Here is a 20,937-nt window from a genome sequence, read left to right on the forward strand (position 1 = left end):
TGATTAGTGATTAGGCCTCGTCTCCTTTAAGAAGCAACTGTTTTCCGTCCTCCTGACATTTTCTGCAGGAGACGCGCAATGCCGAGGTCCCGGGTGTCCCCGGTTGTGAGGGAGAAGGCTCCAAGACGCCTTTGGGCAGGCAGGGAAGCAACCACATTTAGGGCACAGCTGATGTCAGCAGGGAAGGCTGTGTTGCTCCAAACAAAGCCCCAGATGGGGCCTCCAATGAGATCACCCCATCATCCCTGGCTGCCAATTCAACATCTGTTCCCAACATATCGGCCTGCAAATATTTCAGATCCACACCCCCAGATCCAGATGTGTTTGTGTCACGAACTCTACACACTCTGCTAGAAATTACTGAGGTCTGAAAAGGAAATTAAGCACCCACTCAGGCGCACATGGACCAGGGACCCAAAATATTCTGCATATGTCCAAGGTTTGGGTCACTTGCATTTAGGGATCCTAAAGACCAGCTTTCTCCCTTCCATTGGCCCACCTTATTCTCTTCAGAGGTCATATGTGCAGGGATTGATGTTTGCTTTCAGTTTAGTGCCAGTGGAAGATGTATGAATGTGGAAATCGTCCTTCGCACAGTGGCCAGATGCTGCTTTGTTTTTATTTGTTAGCAGACCGGTTGGAACCTTGATTCTGTTTTCAGGCACTGCATTTCCCATAGTAGAGACACCACAAATCAAGTGAACTCAGAAGCATTGCATTTCAGCCCTGGTTACATATATGGGTCGTCTGGGGAGCTTGGAAAACACCAGTGACTCAGCCCCAGTGGGAAGATCTGGACTAGAGGCCCCAGCATCCACACTTTCTTTAAAGTACCTCAGTTGATTTTAATCCCCAGTTAGTGCTGAGAGCCTCTACTACGGAGATTACTCTTCTGGATGGCTATAAAGCAATCAGAAAGAGAGGTGGGGGACCGGGTGGGGGAGGGGGACGTAGGGGATACAAGCCGTGGCTTTATCTCACACAGTTGCAGGTAAATTCAGCTCTTTCACGAACGTGTCACTCTGGACAAGGCATTTGATCTTTCTAAACCTGTTCCCTCCTCTGTCAGTGGGGGGAATGATACTTGACTGGGCTGAAAGAATGCTTAAATCAGAAAATGTTGGTGAAGTGCTTTGCACAGTGCTTGGCATATATCATAGGGATTCTGCACATGGTAACCACTAGTGTTATGTTACAACACACCCTCAGGCACAGGGAGGAGGAGGAGGGAGAGAGAGAGAGACAGACTAGAACAATGCACGTGAAAATATTAACACCGGGGAGGGAAATGGCAGACAAATTCTTTCTTTTCTCTTTCTTTATTTACTATATGCATGACGACTGTTTTCCTTCTAACAAAGGTATACAGGTTATAATGATAAAAGGCAAAGAGAAATCTTCAGATTTTAGGGAAGCACGTGAAAAATATGACAAAACCAGAGTACAAAAACAGCATTTGCAGTGTAAATGTAACCATCTTTTAACAGCCAAAACAAACAAACAAACAAAAGCAGCAAAAAATCTGGAAGGTTTCCAGGTAGCCCTTCTTTACCCTTTCCTTCCTTCTTTTTATGGTCTTCAATGTATTTTGTAATGAGAAGGTATTCATTTTATAATAGAAAAAAGGTGTTGTGTCTTGTTTGGTCGCCCTCCCTCCATCCTCTGAAGGTCCACCCAGGCCGATGCTGTAACCTCGGTGCTGCCGATGCCAAGTCTCTATCCAAACCTTCCTAGCTCAGCCCCGCCTAGACCAGCCGCCCGTCCCAGGCCCCTTCCAGTAGCTTGAGAAGCCATGCGACGTCCTGGTGAGTGCGGACCTCGCTGCTAACATCGACGCACAACTAATAGGCAGAAGATCCTTTCGCTGCAGGGAGGGGTCCGTCCCCAGCTTTAGCTGCTCCCCGAGTGCATACACGCAGGGTGGGCGGACTCCCTGGGTAGCCGTGCATGCTTCAGCAATAGATTCACAAGGCAGCTGAGAAGTTCTCCTTCTTCATTTATTCACCATGACTCCTTCACTCGACACATACTTTGGGGTCCTTACTGTGTGCCAAGCACCACCTAGCATGTGGGAAGACAGATAGGTAAGACCTAGTCTTTGTCCTTAAGGAGCTCATGGTGGGAGGGACATTCAAATCGCAATGACAACATAGTGTGAGAAGTGCCTTGATGGGGGGAATCTCTGGGTGCCCAACACAAGAAAGGCACAGAAGGAAGGGGGAGGCCAGGGAGGACCCCTATTCTTGAGACAGGTCTTATCTGATAAGCAGGAATAACCAGAAGTCGGGGAGAAGGAAGTGTTAGAAGAGGGAACCACAGAGGTGGCTCAGAGACGCAAGGCATCCTCTGGAAACTTCGGGGAGGCCAGCAAGGTCTAAGTGAAGTGGAGGAGAGGAGAGGAGAACGAGAGAGGGGATGGGCAGTGTCAAGAAGGCTCCCAGAGCTTTCCCTCAGACTCTGAAACCTCGGTCATTCCCACACCACCTTTGTGGATTTGGCCTCATCTACATCCTACTTGTGTTATTATTATTTTTTATTTTTTTAAGTAACTCACTTTTGAAAAGCTTCACTTAAAAGTACTGCCGAAGAAATCTGGCATTGTTACCGTGAATAGGAAATCAATAACACCTGCCTACCAGAAATGGGAAGTCACTTTAAAGACAAATGTCCAAGTTACTAAATTCTATGTAGATTTTGGTGGGCTGAGCCTGAAACCTGAATTCTCTTTGTTCCAAAGGGAAGTTAGTGTGTGCTCAAGGGCAATACAAACATACAGAGGCTTTCTTCTGGGCCATTAGAGGCACAAAGAATTAGGAAAGGAGTAAATTTCTCGTTCTATGATTCAAGTTTCCTTAATGCCTAGAGGCTGGATACTACCTAAAACCTCTCTCCTGCCACTAGAGATGTGTGTCCCATGTTCTGGAAAACACAGTCCCAGAGAAGGACCCTCCATGGGAGGATGGATTCATTTCCAAAGACGACAGGAAAGCCCAAGAAGTGCAAAGGGAAGCCCCAATTAGTCACCCACAAACTCACCCTGAACTTTCTGTGCACCTCAGGCAACATCTCAGGCACTAACTTAGGAAAACCTCAAGAGGAAGAATCTAGAAGCTGTCTTTGCACCTTTCGTGGCACAACAAGAGAAGCTAAAATCCCATGAGCTCTCTAGAAAGTCATTTCTGGCAATGCTCACCACTCCTTAAATGCCTATGCTAAATATTGTTCCTGAGGTCCCCCAAAGTGAGCTTTTATCTTATCACAACTTGGTAAATATTATGATGGGTTGTGGTTTTTATTACCACAGAAGTATAAATGCTAACTTTTTCATTTATGCGGGAGGTGGCCAGAAAATCTCAGTAGTGAGAGCTTGAAGGCAATTACATCCTTGTTATTTGGACATTTGGCCAAATGTCAAGGGAGTTTATAGCCAAACCACTACTTTGGTGGTGTTTTGTCCCCCAAAGTAATCCAAAAATTAATGTACCAGAAGGAAATAATATGTTTGTCTACTACATTGGGAGAGCTGAGACTTTGTGCTTAGATGAAATACCATGGAAATTCCTTTACCAATAAAGAGAAACGGTGCGTTGGGAGGTATTTTTTGCCTTGGGTGAGTATGTTTTTCTTTGGTCAATGATATTTCTGAAATTGTAGAAAGTTCAGAAAAAAAATGGGAAAATACTCTATGTTTGCATGTGTGTGTGTGCGCGCGCACATAGATAGACAGATGCATGGATACCTAGTTACATAAACAGATCCCCACACTGAAAAATGAATTAACCTGCTGGCATCAGATAGAATAAATTGCTCCAAAACTTACTACAGCCTCCTTCTGTTGTGTAGTTGCGTGAAACTTCTGGAAGACAGAAGAAAGCGTTGCCTGTTCAAGTCCACTTTGATGTACCCGCTGGACAGAGCCCACTGGAGAAGAATTGCCTGGGTAGTTCTGGAAATGCCCCAGAATTCATGGCGACCCTAGGACACTGCGCAGAATTTCCCTTACCCCGCAAGGCAGCTTCTGAACCACAAGACCCAAAGACTGGTAAGGTTTCAGCTAAGCTCAAGTAGCTCAGTTTGCTTTTCTTGCATAGGATTTGATCGTTTGTCTACGATCTGTCCGATACATTTGTGATGTTGTGCTCAAAGATATATTTTGCATTTTTAAAAGTTTCACGAGCTACTTAAAAACAAGGACAGCAGATGAGTGCACAAAGTTGTATGCGTGAGATGTTCATTCTTTTGGGTTTTTTTCTTAATAATGAAAGGTTAAAAACAACCAAAATGTGAGAGATATATTAAATATTCTGCTGCTGTTAGAAAAGATAGGACTTTATGCATTCACACAAAAGGGGTTCACCAAGTGGAGAAGTATTTCACAGAATGGTGGACTTCTCTCTCTCTCCCTCTCCCTCCTAATGTAATTGATGGAATATTTTCCCATATATATTGAAATACATATAGTTTTATTACATTCATAAATGCTTGGAAGTTCTAGAAGAATGATACAAACCAATCTCGAGGGAAATTTGGAGGGATTTTCACTTCATATTGCTTAAATTTTGTTTATGGTATACTATGCACTTCCAAAAAAAGTTTTAAGAATGCTGAATCTTTTAAAAAAGAACAAAATGAAAAAGTTTTACACATGCTGTCTTTCATGCTATCAACCGAGGAACCATGAAGAAGACTTTAAAAAAAAACAAACCTGGAAAGATTACATCAGACCAGAGACTTTTCTGTTTTAGGCTTAGTTCTTGTCTTCAATCAAACATTGCTTTCAAATTTGGTCCATCTCATGAATCTACATGACAAACTCAGGCTCAAAACACTTCTAATTTGTGGTCACCGTGGGTGGCCGCAGAGTGACCACCAGCTCAGTCTCTGGCTTGATGGAGTCCACTAAGAGTTAACTGATCCATAGAAGTCCAGGTTCACTTAAAAGTCCTCTTCCTGAAGAATCCGGTAACCTCTGGAATGCCCTGGATATTTTAATAATAGCTAATCATTCATTAAACACCAACTATGTCACAAGTACTAGGCTAAGCTATGTGCATTACCTTTTACCTTCATAAAACTTTTAGAAGTAGAAATTACTGTTCCCATTTTACAGAGGAAGAAACTGAGGCCCATGGTGCTTAAGTAACTCACCTAAAGTCACAGGCTGGCAAATGGTAAAGCTTGTGCCCCTATCTCTGCCTGTCTATAAAATCTAATTTTCTTTATTTTCTAATTTCTAGGCTATTTGAGGAAGAAAGTGAAGTATTGTCTACTCAATGACAGTGGGAAGGAAGCTAATAGCCCTCTGAAAGTTTTCAGTGCACCCAAAGACTTATTCACCTGCGGTATCTGGCCCATCAGTAATTTTCCCCTTTGGTTGGTACAAATTACTGTAGCAATCAAGATGCATGCATCCCATTGTTCTCTGACATTTAGATATTACAAGCCTTGGATAGTTTTTAACCAAGGCAGCAAAATCTTTTCATAAATGAGTTCATTTCAGGGGGAAAAATGTGTTGGCAAGGAATAAACTATAACTTGTCAAAGGCATGCATATATTTTTTGCTAAATTCCTGTTTTCCCTTGTCGACCAATAGATGAGCATAAAGACTTTTGTAACATTCATTCTGGTAATTCACTCGCGATATCATTATGATATAATATCCTCTTAGCAATAAAGAATAATTTACGGATCTGGGGATGAGGTTTTTAATGATAGTGTTTACAGGATATTGGCTCATGTGAAATTTTTTCTGGGTTAGATTCTTAAATCCTTTTAATAAAGTAGAATTGAAGGATTATGAGGTAAACACTTTGGTGAGCTCCTGAATACTCATTACTCCCCACTCCGCTGTGTGGAGTCTAGTGGCTGGTGGACTCCAGAGGTGGACTCTCAACAGCTCCAGAGGTGGACTCTCAACAGCCCAAGCTGACTGCCGGGGGACCCTTTGGTCCCCTGCTGTAGGAACTCACAGCTAACCCCATCAAAACATGGCCTGAAGAACTGGTGTGGCCATAAACATGTGGTCTCATTTGGACCAATCAGTTACGTAGGGAAGTTGAGGGGGGCTTCTGGAAGAAGTGTCCTTACTGTTAAGAGGGACACCTCAGGAAAGCCCGTCTCCGCGTCTGTGGATATAGTTCCGCCTGGGATGCAAGGCCTGGAATGACGGCGGCCACCTTAGTACCATGCTGAAGGTGACCCTGGGGTGCAGAAGAGGGCGGAAACAAGAGGACCTCAGAAATCAGGGCTGGAAACATCGGTCGAAGTCAGCCGCAGAGCCTGCCCTCTTGTTGGCTGTTGCTATGTGAGCCAGCACATTTTCGTATTGTCAAAGCAGTTTCGAGTTTCTGTCACTGTCACCTAACTATGCTGTATCAGTCGGCTCAGGCTGCCATAACAAAATACCATAGACTGGGCAGCTTAGACAGCAGGAATTTATTTTTTCACCGTTGTGGAGGCTGAGAAGTCCAAGATCAAAGTGCCAGCGACCTCAGCTCCTGGTGAGAGCTCTCTTTTGTGTCCTCACATGGCAGAGAGAAAGAGAGAATGCAAGCAAACTCTCTGGTATCTCTTCTTATAAGGGTACTAATCCCATATGAGGGCCCCACCCTCATGACCTCTTCCAACACTACCTCCAAGGATCATCACATTGGGGGTTTGACCTTCAACGTATGAATTTGGGGAGGATGAAAGCATTCAGTCCATTACACATCCTAAAAAAAATACCAGCTGCAACCATTCCTTTGATCTAATTCCCATGTTACTGTGCTGTTGTCACAAAAGACTCCAATAGGGACCAACTCTTCAGAGATAAGACCACGTCAACCATTCCACTCCATGGACTAGACCCAAATCATAAAGAGCAGATGAGTTAACTTACCCAGAAACCTGACTCGAGTTGGCTTTCAGCTTTCTTGCTTTCTCCATGAGGGTGTCTAACTCACAGTCACCAAATAGATCCAAATAGGGTTTCAAAAGTTTTAGCAACCCAACTGGAAGAATCTACAGCTGAGACTAACTGAAGCTAAAAGTCATGTAACCTCCTTCCATAGGCCTATTGGTGGAAAAGAATTCTAATCTTGAAATCTTGTTTTAAGGGGTAAACACATAAGGCAATCTTATTTTTGCAGATCTTGATAGAGTAATTAACATTAAAGCTATTCCCTTTTGTTTTATTTAGTAATTTACATGTACCCAGGGAGAAGACACTAATATACACATCTTCAGATCTTCTGCAAGAAACCTGTTTATTTTTGTTTCATCCAATATTGTGTATTGACATTTGACCAGAGAGCCACCCTCTGCTCCTGCAGTACCTGTTAACATTCTAAAAATACCCTTGGGGAAAGGGCGGTTGTAAGCTGGAGCACGCACTCCTTTCAACTTCCTGCGCCTGGATGTGGGGGATGAGAGAGGGGTGTGCACGTGTGTGTCAGGCTGTCAGCTGGAGTGTCACCTGCTGCTTTCAGTAGCAGCATTAATGTGGCAGCTCTGAGTGGCATGTTCCTCCAAGGGGAGAAGGATGGAGCAGGTCTCCAGGGCTGGAAAACACTGAAATGTTTCCCCTGCCGCCTGCCAGGGTTCCACTACCAAGGAAGTTGCCAGGGTAAGCGTTGGCCCGGACAGCGCATCAGACAGAATTGCTCTTTTTTGGAACTGAGGAATTCACACCCACTCGGAGTCTGGCTTGGGCACATGCCTCTCCCAGCTGGTCCCTTTGAAGGAATCTCAGCTTCCAGAATGTCTGAGCTGCTTGAGAGATACAAGAATCTCAGAGATGCAGAGAGGCCACCCTCGACACAACATAAACCTCTGTTAAAGGCACTCCCATTTAAGAGGGAAAACAAAGCACCTGGATCTCAGAGCTCTTGCTAAAGAGGCTACTGAAGCCAGAAACTGCCAGAGGACCGTGTAGGAAAATTTCCACTATTCCCACGCCTGTATTTGGCCACTAAGTTTGAACATTCTGGTAGACAATAGAGGCACAGCGGTTTTCTGGGCAGAAAGAATAATGCAAAGACTGGTAAAAGCAAATGCTCTGTCGCCTGGGAGTAATAGATCTCTGGAGACATGCAAATCTAAAGAAAGCTTAATTAAATTTAATGGACAAACCTCTCGGTGCTAGGAGGCATTTTAATGTGATATTTCGGTTCTGGGTTGACAAAAATCACTCTTCCTTGCCTCGCTGCTCTGTCCTTTAAATGAAAAAACTTCCTGATTAGTGCCATTACTCTCAGGACCACCCGTGTTCCGTCTGCTCATGACCTCTCCAGGACACCTGAGGGGGCTGCTCACTGAGCCTGCAGGACACTGGCTACATATGTCAGAAGGGAGCCCCCGTGTGAAGGACAGTGGTGTCCTGACCATCTAAGCACCTCAGTGTCTGCATAGGACATGGTGCAAAGGATATTCGATGAATGAATGAAAGGAAGAAAGGAAGGAAGAATGAAAGAGAGGGAAGGAGGAAAGGAAAGAAAATAAATCAACTAAGAAGGGCTGTAGCTCAAGAAAGGGTCTCAGGCATAGCCCAACGAGAGAGCAGAAAGGAGAGGGTGTGTTTCTTTAGAAGAAAGCACTAACAGAACTTCAGTATTCCCATTTTGATCAGGTAATACTTCTTCCCATCTTCTACCTATCCCCTGCTCCCCACTACCACCCCTGTGACTCAGGAGAAACTGACCCCACTCCTAGCTGGGCCTGACTGGTTGAAGCTAACTCCATCCTCTCCAGTGATTGGTTCAGGAATGATTTATCTGACCCATTTCGAGCCAATGGAATGCAGAGGAGGCTTGTTGTGGGTTTCTGGGAGTTTTCTTGTCCTGAGTCCCAGGAAGATTGCTAATATCCTTTGCTAGTGGTGGGAGATGAGACCAACACAGGGAGAAGGGGGGGGGATCAAGAGAGTAACAGGAGGTAGATGGCACTGGATGGAGCATATCGTGAAGCCCAGTTGACTCCTAGACTTCTAGTTATAGGAGCCCATCAACAACCTTCTCTTTTGTCCACTTTGAGTTGGATTTTCGGTCACCTGCAACCAAAAGTTTCCTAACTGATCTACCCTCAATGATTGCTCTTTGAACCACAGCCAAGGAGCAATCTGTTCTCTAACACAGGTTGGAAGTTGGGTGGGGAGGAAATGGAAGAAGGAAGAACTTGCAACAGCACTACAATGAACAGCCCCTCCTGCCCCAAAGCCCACCGCTCCAAGCCTGCGCACCCTGTGATGGCTTTTCATTGGCCACACTTCACCCTTTGTAGATTGGTACTTAGAATAAGACTTAAGAAAGATCTCCAAAGAGCTAAACCTAGCTCTGCTTCTAACTGTGTGACAATCTCTGTGAGCCTCAATCTGCTTCAATCCATGTTAAATGGATGAAATGAAGGTTCATAAAGATTCCTATCTCATACATTCTTCACCGACTTTCTGGGAAGATCAAATGTAAAGTAATTCTGAAGGGCTGAAAATCTCAATAGAGATATTATTACAGCTGACCCTTGAGCAACACAAAGGTTAGGGGTACCCACTTCCCTGCAGTCAAAAATCCACATATAGCTTTTGCCTCCCCCCAGAATTTAACTACTAATAGCCTACTATTGACCGGAAGCCTTACCAATAACATAAAAAGTTGATTAACATGTATTTTGTGCATTATGTCTATTATAGAATGTATTCTTACAATAAAGTAAGCTAGAGAAAAGAAAATGTTAGAATCATAAGGAAGGGAGGGCCGCCCTGTGCCTGGGCGGGCCCTGCAGTGTGGCCGGGTCTCGTGTCCCCCTGTTTTGCACCCCTGCAGCCCCCCACCCAGTGCAGCAGTGAAGGTGCTGATCAGCTGACCGAAGAACAGATTGCTGAGTTCAAGGAAGCTTTCTCCCTATTTGACAAAGATGGCGATGGAACCATCACAATAAAGGAACTTGGAACTATCATGAGGTCACTGGGTCAGAACCCAACAGAAGCCGAGTTGCAGGATATTGATCAATGAGGTGAATGCTGATGGAAATGGCATCATTGACTTCCCAGAATTTTTTACTATGATGGCTAGAAAAATGAAAGATACAGACAGTGAAGAAGAAATTTGTGAGGCATTCCGAGTCTTTGACAAGGATGGCAATGGTTACATCAGCGTGGCGGAGCTACGTCATGTCGTGACCAACTTAGGAGAAAAACTAACAGATGAAGAAGTAGATGAAATGATCAGAGAAGCAGATATTGATGGAGATGGGCAAATCAACTATGAAGAATTCGTAGATGATGACTGCAAAATGAAGGCCTACTTTCAACTCCTTTTCCCCCTTCTAGAAGAATCAAATTGAATCTTTTATTTACCTCTTGCAAAAAAAAAAAAAAATTTCATTTACTCATTCCGTTCCTATATAGCAAAATTGAATGTCAAAAGTACCTTCTGTCCACACACACAAAATCTGCATGTATCGGTTGGTGGTCCTGTCCCCTAAAGATCAAGCTACACATCAGTTTTACCATATAAATACTTGTACTACCTTAATAATAAGGAAGCACCTAATGGACTCCTTGAAGTTCTGTTTGCTCATGATTAATACACTGTTTGGGCTGGCCAGTTTTTCATGCATGCAGCTTGACAATTGAGCACAGTCAGGCATTTGTATTAAAAACAAAAAATGAAAAAAAAAATTTAAAACTTCTTCAAATGGGTTCTAGTTCAATTTGTTAGTATAAATTGTCATAGCCGGTTTACTGAAAACAAAACATTTAAAATTGGTTTACCTCAGGGTGCTGTGCAGAAAATTGGGTGAAGGATAAACTGTCTAGACCTAGCCCCACTTAGGACGGCCCTCTTGTACTTCTGGGCACCCCCACCCATGGTGACCATGACACTCATCCCGGTGGCATGCTGTGTGTGTTGGTTTAGCTTTGTCCCGTGTTGTCCTAGAGCGAAATGGGTGTCAGGCTGTCACCATTCACACAATTTTTTTTTTTTAAAGAAAACTTTACCAAGGGAGCATCTTGGGACTCTCTGTTTTTAAAACCTCCTGAACCATGACTTGGAGCCAGCAGAGTAGGTTGTGGCTGTGGACTTCAGCACAAGCATCAACATTGCTGATCAAGAAATTACAATTTATGTCCTTTCCAAGTTGTAAATCCTAGTCTTTTTTTTAATTCCAATAAAATTCTTTTTTTTATAGGAATTAAAAAAAAGACCATTAACTTAAAAAAAATCATAAGGAAGAGAAAATATATTGACTATACTGTATTTATATATGTGTATTAAAAAATCTGGCTATAAGTGGAAATCATACAGTTCAAACCTGTGTTGTTCAAGTCAACTGTATTATCTTTATCTGATCTATTTTTTTTTTCTTTTTATCTCCCTGGTCTGCCTCCTGGACAATGCTAATATCTGATAACTTAGTTCTGAGCTTCCTGACAGCCAAAGCAAAAAGAGGGAATTATTTTTAAAGCCAATATCATGCAATGCACTATACCAGGCGCTGTGAAAATTATAAAAATGAGTAAGACATGGCTCCTGCCCTCAAAGATTTAACAAGATAATAAGGAAGAAAATCCATCCATAAAAAATAAAAAAATAAGTAGTATAAAGCTTTCCTAAGTAATACAAATATTATTACTCACCATCTAGAGAAAATCCATGTAAGTGAAAGGAGAGAGATTAATTCTAGCTCTGAGAAAAGACCTGACGAAAGAAAGGATATTTGAACTGGATCTTAGGTGGGGTTGGAATCTGATCATTGGAGATACATGGAAGGGCATTCTGACATGAGCAAGGTACCTGAATATAGCATATTTGAGAAAGGTTGACTAATATATTTGATCTGGAGTGTACTAGGGTGCTTGTTCTATGTGTGTGTGTGCATGTATGTACGTTAGGTAAAGTAGGAAGTAAGGTTAGTGAGGGAGATTTGGGTCCGTTATAACAGTCCTTGAATGCCATGCTCAGGACTTGGAACTTTATTCTGTAGAAGATGAGGGAAAGTCCCTGGAAAATGACATGATCATAGTTGTTCTCCAAAAAATACATTTTTGGTGGAATTTGACCCAAGAGATCAAAATGGAAAGTGTGGCTTTGCTGTGAGCTAATATATTTCCATCAGAAACTTATCTGAAACTTATCCTTCCCCTGTGCCATTCTGTGTTCACCTGATAATTTTTCATTACATTGATTCTAAGTCAGTTATTCCCAGAGAAAAGACAGAAATTCATCATCTTTCCCTTTATGATTTTCTTCTCTGTCATCAAACACATCAGCAGGCATGAGTTTTATCATAATTCAATTCCCGCCTTCCGCCCACCTTAATTACATACATTTCCACTTGATAATAATTCACTGGAGTATTCAAGAAGATCAGGAAGTTAAACTTCTGTTTGTCTTGGAAACTTTTTGGGGAAAGCTTCTACAACGATGCACAGGACAGGAAGTTGTTTCACACTGCTTTTCCATGAGCAGGAGAGACGCTTTGTGGCCTTAAAGGCTCAGAGTTTATCTGCCTGATGGCAACCGTGGAATCTGTCATGAAAGGGGCTTTTGGGGGCCATCCGTTAGGATATAATGAAGGGGAGAAGCACCGATAATGATTTTTTTACAGCCACCAGCACCAAGAACATTGCTTTTTCTTCTCCAAAACATTAGCCTTGACTCCAATCATTGGAATAAATGAGTTGAAACTTGTTGATTACTCAGGATCAGAATCCTAGGATAAAAACTCAAGTGTGTCCACTTTTCCCACAAATGCTTAGTGAACTGAATGCACTACTTGAACAGTCATCAAGTTTAAAGTTAGGGTCTCTAAATGTTTTCGCTGATTCCTCCAGGCTGACTTAGATACCACCCCTTCTCTGCACTCTCGTATAATGTCTTATGCATCTCATCATATGACTCACATGCTGTCATGATATCTAACATCTGAGTACTTAATATGCCCATGAATGCTATGTCATTTCATTGTCTTCCTGATGACCCTATGAGGTGGATATTATGATCATTCCCCTTTAATGATGAAGATGAAGTAAAGCATGGTTAAGTGACTTGGCCAAGGTCATACAGCCAATAAGTACTGGAAGTAGCGTTTGATTGCCCATGGTCTGATTCCAAGTCTTGCTCTTAAGTTCTTTGATAGAATGTTATCATGATCTGTTTCTGTGTCTGCCGCCTTTCTACTCCTCCCAGAGCCACTCCCGACGTGGGTGGGGAGAGTGGATTCCCTGTCATGGTTTGGTTTCTCCATTCTCATATCCCTATTGCCCAGCCCAGCACATAGCAAATAGCAGGAGTTCAACCAATGAAATGTAGCTACATGCATGAATACATGAGAAAGTCAAGTGGTAACTCTTCCTGCCAGATTCACTGGTTTGTATGAAATCTACCTTTTAATTCTGGTGGCAAACACATCATATCTTCAAGGAGGACAGAGAGGAGTCCCTAGTATGTATCTCTATTAACTTATAAATTCAGCCACAGACATATTCCCTATATTTCAGGTGACCCAATTGTGGGAGAAGTTGAAAAAAAAAAACATTTCTCTAAGCTTTCCCCCAAAGAAATATATCTCTAGCCAGATTGGACATGTACAGTTTTACTTTAACTTGTAAATAAAGAGGACCTGTTTCTGAAACTGGTGTCCAAGTCTGCAGGAGCAAGGATGACTCCATTTCTCCTGCTCCATTGCCCTGTCCTGCTCTCCACCCAGCCCAGCAGGGACACAAGCTTGGGATCTGGTCTGTGATGGGACCCCCCCCCCCACTCACATGGTGAATCCAAAGGAAATTCTGGCCAGTGCTGGCTTCTTGTTTTGCCTGGAGATTCTACTTGAAACTCATGCCAGGGACCAGACATAATTTGATACAGGGATCAAGCTGAGGCTTCAAGGAAACATCTGAGCACAGAAGGCAACTGGCTTCTTGGATCTAAGATATAAAAACACGACTGCAGAATGTGCTGTCTTCTGAAGACCATGACTGATGACACTGAGAGTCTCAGAAGCTCAGTCAAACCCAAGGGAGCTGGGCGGAATCTCAGCCCCCACTGCCTTTCCCCTGGGATGCCCAGGCACTGCCCTTCAGAGGTCTCACTCCTTCACTGGTAGAGCTTTATTGTTTCTACATGGGTAGTAGGAAACAGAATGCAGCATTTTTGAAGATGAAAGCAAAACTCCCCCCAGGAAGAGAGAGAGAATCAGGTCTTGAGGATGAAGCCCCCTGGCCATGGCAGGAGTGGACTGGGAAGAGGGCAAACCAGACCAAAGTACGTGGACTGATAAATGGGAATTTGGGAGTTGGGAGAGAAGGGAGCAAATCAGATAAGAGAGATTAAGATCAACGCAGAAATAGAAGTGGGTTCTCCTTCAAGAACTTCCCCATCGTGGGAACACCCAAAGTGTTTTGAAGAACAGTCTAAAATTCCATTTTAAGTTATTTGCTGAGCTGTGAAGTCTCTCATTCCCTCCATGGCTTCAAACCTTCAGGAGGTCCTCCCAAGTCTTGGGCCAAAAGCGCTCTGGGGAAGAAAGTAATTGGGGTGACGCCCAATGGGGTGACCCAGAGCAGAAAAGGGGTGGTATACATGGAAGGCAAAACAGAGAAGAGCCATAGAATTCAGCAAAAGCAGGAATTCAGATCAGAGGTGACTGTGGAAAATCTGAGTCAAAGAACACCCCCAGGATACAGAGAAGAACACCATGTCCCCCCAAAATATGTTAGATGAGAGTTCAAGACAAAAAAAAAAATCTCAAAGGCTAGCATGACCCCAGCAGGCTGGGCAATTTGGGAATATCCATGTAGCTGACATTTGAATTAAAATGCATGATGTGATTCTTTAAAATGCTGTGGTGATATTTTTTCCTTTTAAATATAATACAATTTTGGAGGGAACACAATCATTTTGAGCCCTCTTCTAGAATTCCAAAAAGCCCAAGGGAGGGTGGGTGGGAAGTACATTTGTATCATTATTTTTCCCTCCTAAAAGGAGATTCGAGATTATAAATTAAGAAATTCTTGACTTAGAATCTTGGGTTTCCTCTGATTCTTTGGAACCGGGCTTCATGACTACTGAATCACTATTCGTTGTGACACATGCAGTGATTCACTGGTCAGCGTCACTCAAATCTGATTCACTTCACCTCTTCCCTTGTGCGTGCACAAGGTGGGGGAACAGAGGGCGTGAAACCAGTGCTGAGAACCAGAACAGCTGGTGTCCCCATCCGGGAGAGTTACTGCCATCACAGCAATGGGCTGTGGAGGAGGGTCCTTCTGTCCTCAGCCCCCTCTGCCACACGGGATGTGCGTGGCTTCTGATGTTTGTTCTGATGCTCAAATTCCTTCCTCTGCAGCCTACGTTCTCCATGAGTTTGGGTGGAGATATGCTTTAATGAAGAGAGGCAGGGAAATATGGGGTTTGAAGAAGAAATCAAATATCTGAAAACAAGTCATTTCTTAGAGTTCAGATGGGCATGAAACTTTAAGAGAAATGAAAAAAGACATATTTTCAGTAGCTGGACTTTCCATTCCTCCTGAGGCCCCAGACACACACACACACACACACACACATGCACACGCACACACACACACACACACACACACACAATCTCCCTCTCGCAGATTCCCACCAAGCCACCTGAAGCCGTTTTGGGGACTGTTGGGGTTCCATACGAGCTGAAGCTAGGACACATACGAGACAAGACATGATAAGCATTTCCAGAAACATCTCACACTGTGATCATCAATGTGTAATATGAGCTGGGGGTTAGTTAAATAAAATGTGAAAGCCATATTAATGTCCCTTTTGGCTGTCCAACATCGTATTTCATTTTCCTTTCCAAGGAGGCAGAGAGTAGGGCCAGCAAATAAATTATAGATGAAACCCCCATCATATGTTTATAAATACACTAACATTAGCATTTTACTTCCTCATAAATCTGCAGCAAACACTCAGGCACAAGATAGAAAGCCCTGTAAAACAATGATATATTCTCTGCTCGCAGGCATTGACTAGTGGCCCATTCACTCGCGGTGCTGTTCTTCAAACACGCTCCCTCCGCTCATGCCCCCTCATTTAAAATCCATTTTAATTTAAAGATGCGCAAGGCAGTGCTCGTGGTACATTTACTCATCCTAGTTATACATCATGGAGCAAGGAAAAGAAAATTGTTTCATCTAGAGATACGGTTCAATGTGGTCACCACTGAACAGTGGAGTAATTACCATATCAGGCCCACTCAAAATGCACTCAGGGTGTTCTGTGACCTATCATTTGCTAATCTGCATAGTGAAGTATAGCTTCATAACTATAAATTGCTGACTTAATTAAAACCAGGACCTTTCTGTCATTTAATTACAGGGAGAAAGGTTATTGCTTAAATGCAATTTTCCAAATGTGATTTCTTAACAGTTATTAACTGCTTCACCATCATTTATTGTTTCAGATTTTTCAATTTGAAAATACTCCCCGTGACAGAAGTAATGACTTCATGAAAAACTCAATCTAGAGGGAGGCCAGCCAGCCCATTTGTTTCTTATAAGTGGAGCCGACAGGAAACTGGAAAATGTCACCGAAGGATCCTGGGATAGCTCTCACTTTCAGGGAGTAATTAAAATCTAGAGGTTGTATCAGAAATGGGGAGAGGTTGTTTGGGATATTTTAAAGGTGGTCCCTCCCTTCCATTCTAGCTGACATGTCTGTTTGCCTTACAAAATATGGCGGAGCCAGGTGGGGGTGATGGTAGGACTGGACCGTGCGAAGGCCAGCAGGCAGCAGAATGAGCCTCAAGGGGGCCAAAGACAGCACTTGGGATCAGGCAGCTACTAGACACCAATTTGAACGTATATGTAACGTGCTCTTTGTAATATCCCCGCATCTAGAATTTCTTCTCCCACAGGACGGGAACCATCACAAGTCTGGGTGTGACAGGTAGCCACACAATGAAGAGAATAGTCCACGTTTTCTTTAAACCTATGTCTTTCTTTAATCCTTGAATGGTTGTGTCTTCTCTTTCTCTCCTCACTCTAATAGGTAGCCTGGAGGTCAGGCAAGTAGAGCAGAGAGACCGGTTGAAGTTGGCCAACAGAGATAGTCTCACGGCCTGTTATCTTCTGGAACACGGGATTTTGCTATTGTCTTAATACTCATGTGAAGCTGATAAATGCAATTCTACATTTCCCATTGTAGTTCATCTCCAGCAGAGGAGCCAAGAATTTAGATGAGATGGAAAATCTGTTTTTTTCCTAGATCCTGACAGCTCCATGCTAGAAAGTTTACAAAATGAACACACCTGCTTTCTGCCCCCAGAAACCTGAACGTTGGCTCTGGACAGGAACTACCTCGTTTACCGGCTGAGGAGAACCCCCTGTTTCCCTTTCACTTTAGAAGGGGGTTACAGTTACAACTGCTCTGATAAAGAAGTGAAAATCCACCCAATTTCTGTATATTTTAGCCGTTTCCTTTGCCTTTATTCATTGTGGCATTTCACAAAAATGACTAATGAGGATTTCATAAAATCTTAATCATTTACCCCTATGCTCTCCACAGCATTGTGCTTTGCAGTTTTCAAAGTAGCTTCACCCACTTCACCAATTTCAGTTCAATTAAGCAAATATTTTAGTAATGCAAATATTAAAAAGGCATGGCCCCTGCCCACAATCAATCAGGGGAAGGCATGTGATCCTTAATCTAATTCTATAAGGTAGCAAGATGCTTTAAATAAGGCTACACCCTACTCATCACCTTTTTTTTTTTTTTTTGCAATAAACAGAAACACACTCAAACTTGATCAAAGTAAGTAAAAGTGAAGCTCAGCACAGGCATTTACAGACTCCAAGGAATCTAAGGATAGCAATCTAAGTATAACCAGGCTTCCAGTGAACTAGTTTGGGAAGCCGAGATCCAAAGCTGCTTTGCCTCTAGAGGCCACATGGTCTCCCTCGTCCCTGTTCCTCTTTGGGTTTCTGCTCACACTTTTCTTTCTTGGCCAGTTCTCCTCCTTCCTCGCTTCATCCATGGTCCAACATGGCAGCCATCATGTCTCCTCAGCTCCACTCTGCATCATCAACCACCAACAACTGTGTCTCTTAGTGCAAATTTCTGGAAGAGGTAATCTGGTTGTCTGGATGCTTCCGTATTTAGAAATTATGATTCACTAGCTAGCTGGGCCTTTGGACAGAGCAAGAACTAAAACACATCTCTAGGACAGCAGATCAAAAATCATGATCTTTATTTGAGAGCTAAGGAAACAAAACCTCAGAGAGATTAAGCAACTTGCCAAGATTCGTAGATTACGCAGCTGAGTCACGTCCACATTCTCTCCCAGGCAATGCCTCTCCCGGGGCTAGAAATACTGAACGCATTACATTAAGAGATTACTATTATATATATGCACACAACAGCAGGTTTTTGTATTTGTTTTCCTTCATTTTAGCGATTAGCACTTTTTTCCCTTAACAATTGACAAGAGTACAAATCTTCCAGTTAAAGGGGAAATTTTGTTGTTTTAAAATGAGAAAATAAATTATTTCTTTCTGGTAGTTAATACAACTAAAGCTCTCATTTGTACCCTATTAGCCAATCTATTGGCTCTTAATATCACTTTATCAGAAAGATGGTGGAGGAGAGTACCAATGACTAATACACATTCAAGCATTTAATTTGGAAGCCAAATGCTACATTTTTTGCACACCGAATGCACAACAGTGACGGACTTAATTTCATTCTTGCCATGATTGCTTTATGTGGCAGCCTCCTATTTTGGTATAAAAATTTATCTCTATCATGGATGGGATCCAAAAAGTGCCCTGAATGACTCGCTTTGAATCTTGGCAGAGGAAGATTGGACTCCCTCCCTACCGTCACCACTGCCACCAGAAATGAGGTGGTTTTGGAGAAACATTGTCTTACATTTTGTGAAATGACCAGTTGTTATAAAACATTGTCCAGAATGGAATGTGTGATATGCAATGGTAAGAGAACCACAATTCCTGGATGTGTGTGCTGGTGGCATTTTTAAAGTGGACACCACAGTTTGGTCTGCCACATTATGGCTTTTTAGCAACAAGCTACAAAACCACACAAGCCTTGTACATAGAGGTCATTTCTGGGCTGATCCCGCAATTTAAAGATTGTCTTTGCACTCGAACTCACTGCAGTTAGACAACTACACTGATTCTGGATGATTCTCCCCCCACCCACCACATCAGCCTGGTTTTTTATTTGTTGTTGCTATTGTTGTAACTGTTTTATTGAGATATTTTTCACAGATCATTTCACCCACTTAAAGTATACAACTTAATCGTTCTTAATATATTCACAAATTTATGCAGCAAACACCATAATCAATTTTAGAACATTTTTCCCCACCCGAAAAGAAACTTCACACCCCTTAGCAGTAATCTTTCAGTTCCTCTAACCCGAGGTAACCACAAAACTACTTTCTCTAAAGATTTGCTTATTCTGGATATTTCATATAAAGGGAATCATAAAATATGTGCTCTTTTGTGACTGGCTCCTTTCACACAGCATAATGCTCTCAAGTTTCATCCAGGTTGTAGTGTGGGTCAGCATATCATTCTTTTTTTTTTTATGGCTGAGTAAAATTCCACTGTATGGACATACCACATTTTATTTATCCAGTCATCAGTTGGCAGACACTTGGGTTGTTTCCACTTTCTGGCTATTATGAATTATGCTGCTATGAATATTCATGTGCAAGATTTTATATAAACATATATTTTCAATTCTACCTATTCTCAATTCTACCTATTTTCAATTGTACCTAGGAATAAAAAGGATTGCATCAAAAATGGGTGAAGGTGAGTGGGAGGTACAGGCTTCCAGTTACGGAATAATAAGTCACCATTGTACGGTGACAGATGGTAGTTATACTTGTGCTGACTACACCATAAAGTGTAGACTTGTTGAATCGCTATGTTGTACACCTGAAACTAATGCAACATTGGGTGTCAACTATACTTCAATTAAAGAAAGAGAAAAAAGCAGAAAAGAGAAAAACAGTAATAGAGATTTGAAGAACAGGATTTTATGTTCTCTTTGCTGATGATCCATTAAAATATTTTGCCCATTTAAAATATTAAAATATTAAATACACAAAAGAAGTCTTGGAATTACTTTTCTGTATCCCCCCTCATTCTCTGTCTCCTGCCTATACAGCTGAACCCTCAAAGGTCTTCCTTTCCCTCACTCTAAGTACCACAAAGACTGCCTAAAACTCAGCTCACAGACATTCTTTCTTTACCTTATCTCATCTTATCTTATCTCATCTCATCTTATCTTATCTTTTCTATTCACCTTTCCTTACCTATTCTCTTGCTCTGGCCTGTAGTTCCTTGTCCTTCTGATTTAAATCTTGCCGCCTCGCTCTGTTCTACATTTTCCTTACTATTTTCCTTTATCTGCATGGATGTAGCAAAAAACTCCGGCTGGTAGGTGCTTCAGAGTACCTAAGTGAGTACGTGGAGAGTGTGTGAGGGTGGGGAGCAGTTGGGGGGCCAGGGTGGTGGAGGATGGAGAATGAGCAGAGAACACCACAGATACTCTAATTAGGCTGCTTCCAGTCACTCTTAACACTGTGATGGATCTAAACCAAATCCAACTCTGAAAATATATCTTGAAAAAGTAATATGCGTTTTGCTGAAAGCTACCAAGGAGAACTGCATAGCATAACTCAGCCAGGGTCCTAATGATTCTCTTCACTCATCTTTCTCAGCAGAACCCATTCAGCATGACAGCCATTCCCTTTCTCCCCTTTGCCTCACCACAAATCTGTGAAATCTTACGTACCAATGTCTTGAATCCTGTCACGAGTATAAAATAATGGTGTTGGGCTAAACAGTCTCTCCCATCTGAGCAGCCAACGGTTCCATGAAATCCGTGTTCTTTTTTTTTTTTTTTAAAGATTTTATTTATTTATTTGAGAGAGAATGAGAGATAGAGAGC

At 42.5% G+C, this 20,937-nt stretch overlaps 1 pseudogene; it reads left to right on the plus strand.

Moving 5' to 3' along the window:
• The first annotated feature begins 78 nt into the window (after positions 1-78).
• On the plus strand, positions 79-16,800 carry LOC113913607 (annotated as a pseudogene).
• Positions 16,801-20,937: the final 4,137 nt, after the last annotated feature.

Source organism: Zalophus californianus, chromosome 11 (assembly GCF_009762305.2).
Source record: "Zalophus californianus isolate mZalCal1 chromosome 11, mZalCal1.pri.v2, whole genome shotgun sequence".
NCBI lineage: Eukaryota > Metazoa > Chordata > Mammalia > Carnivora > Otariidae > Zalophus > Zalophus californianus.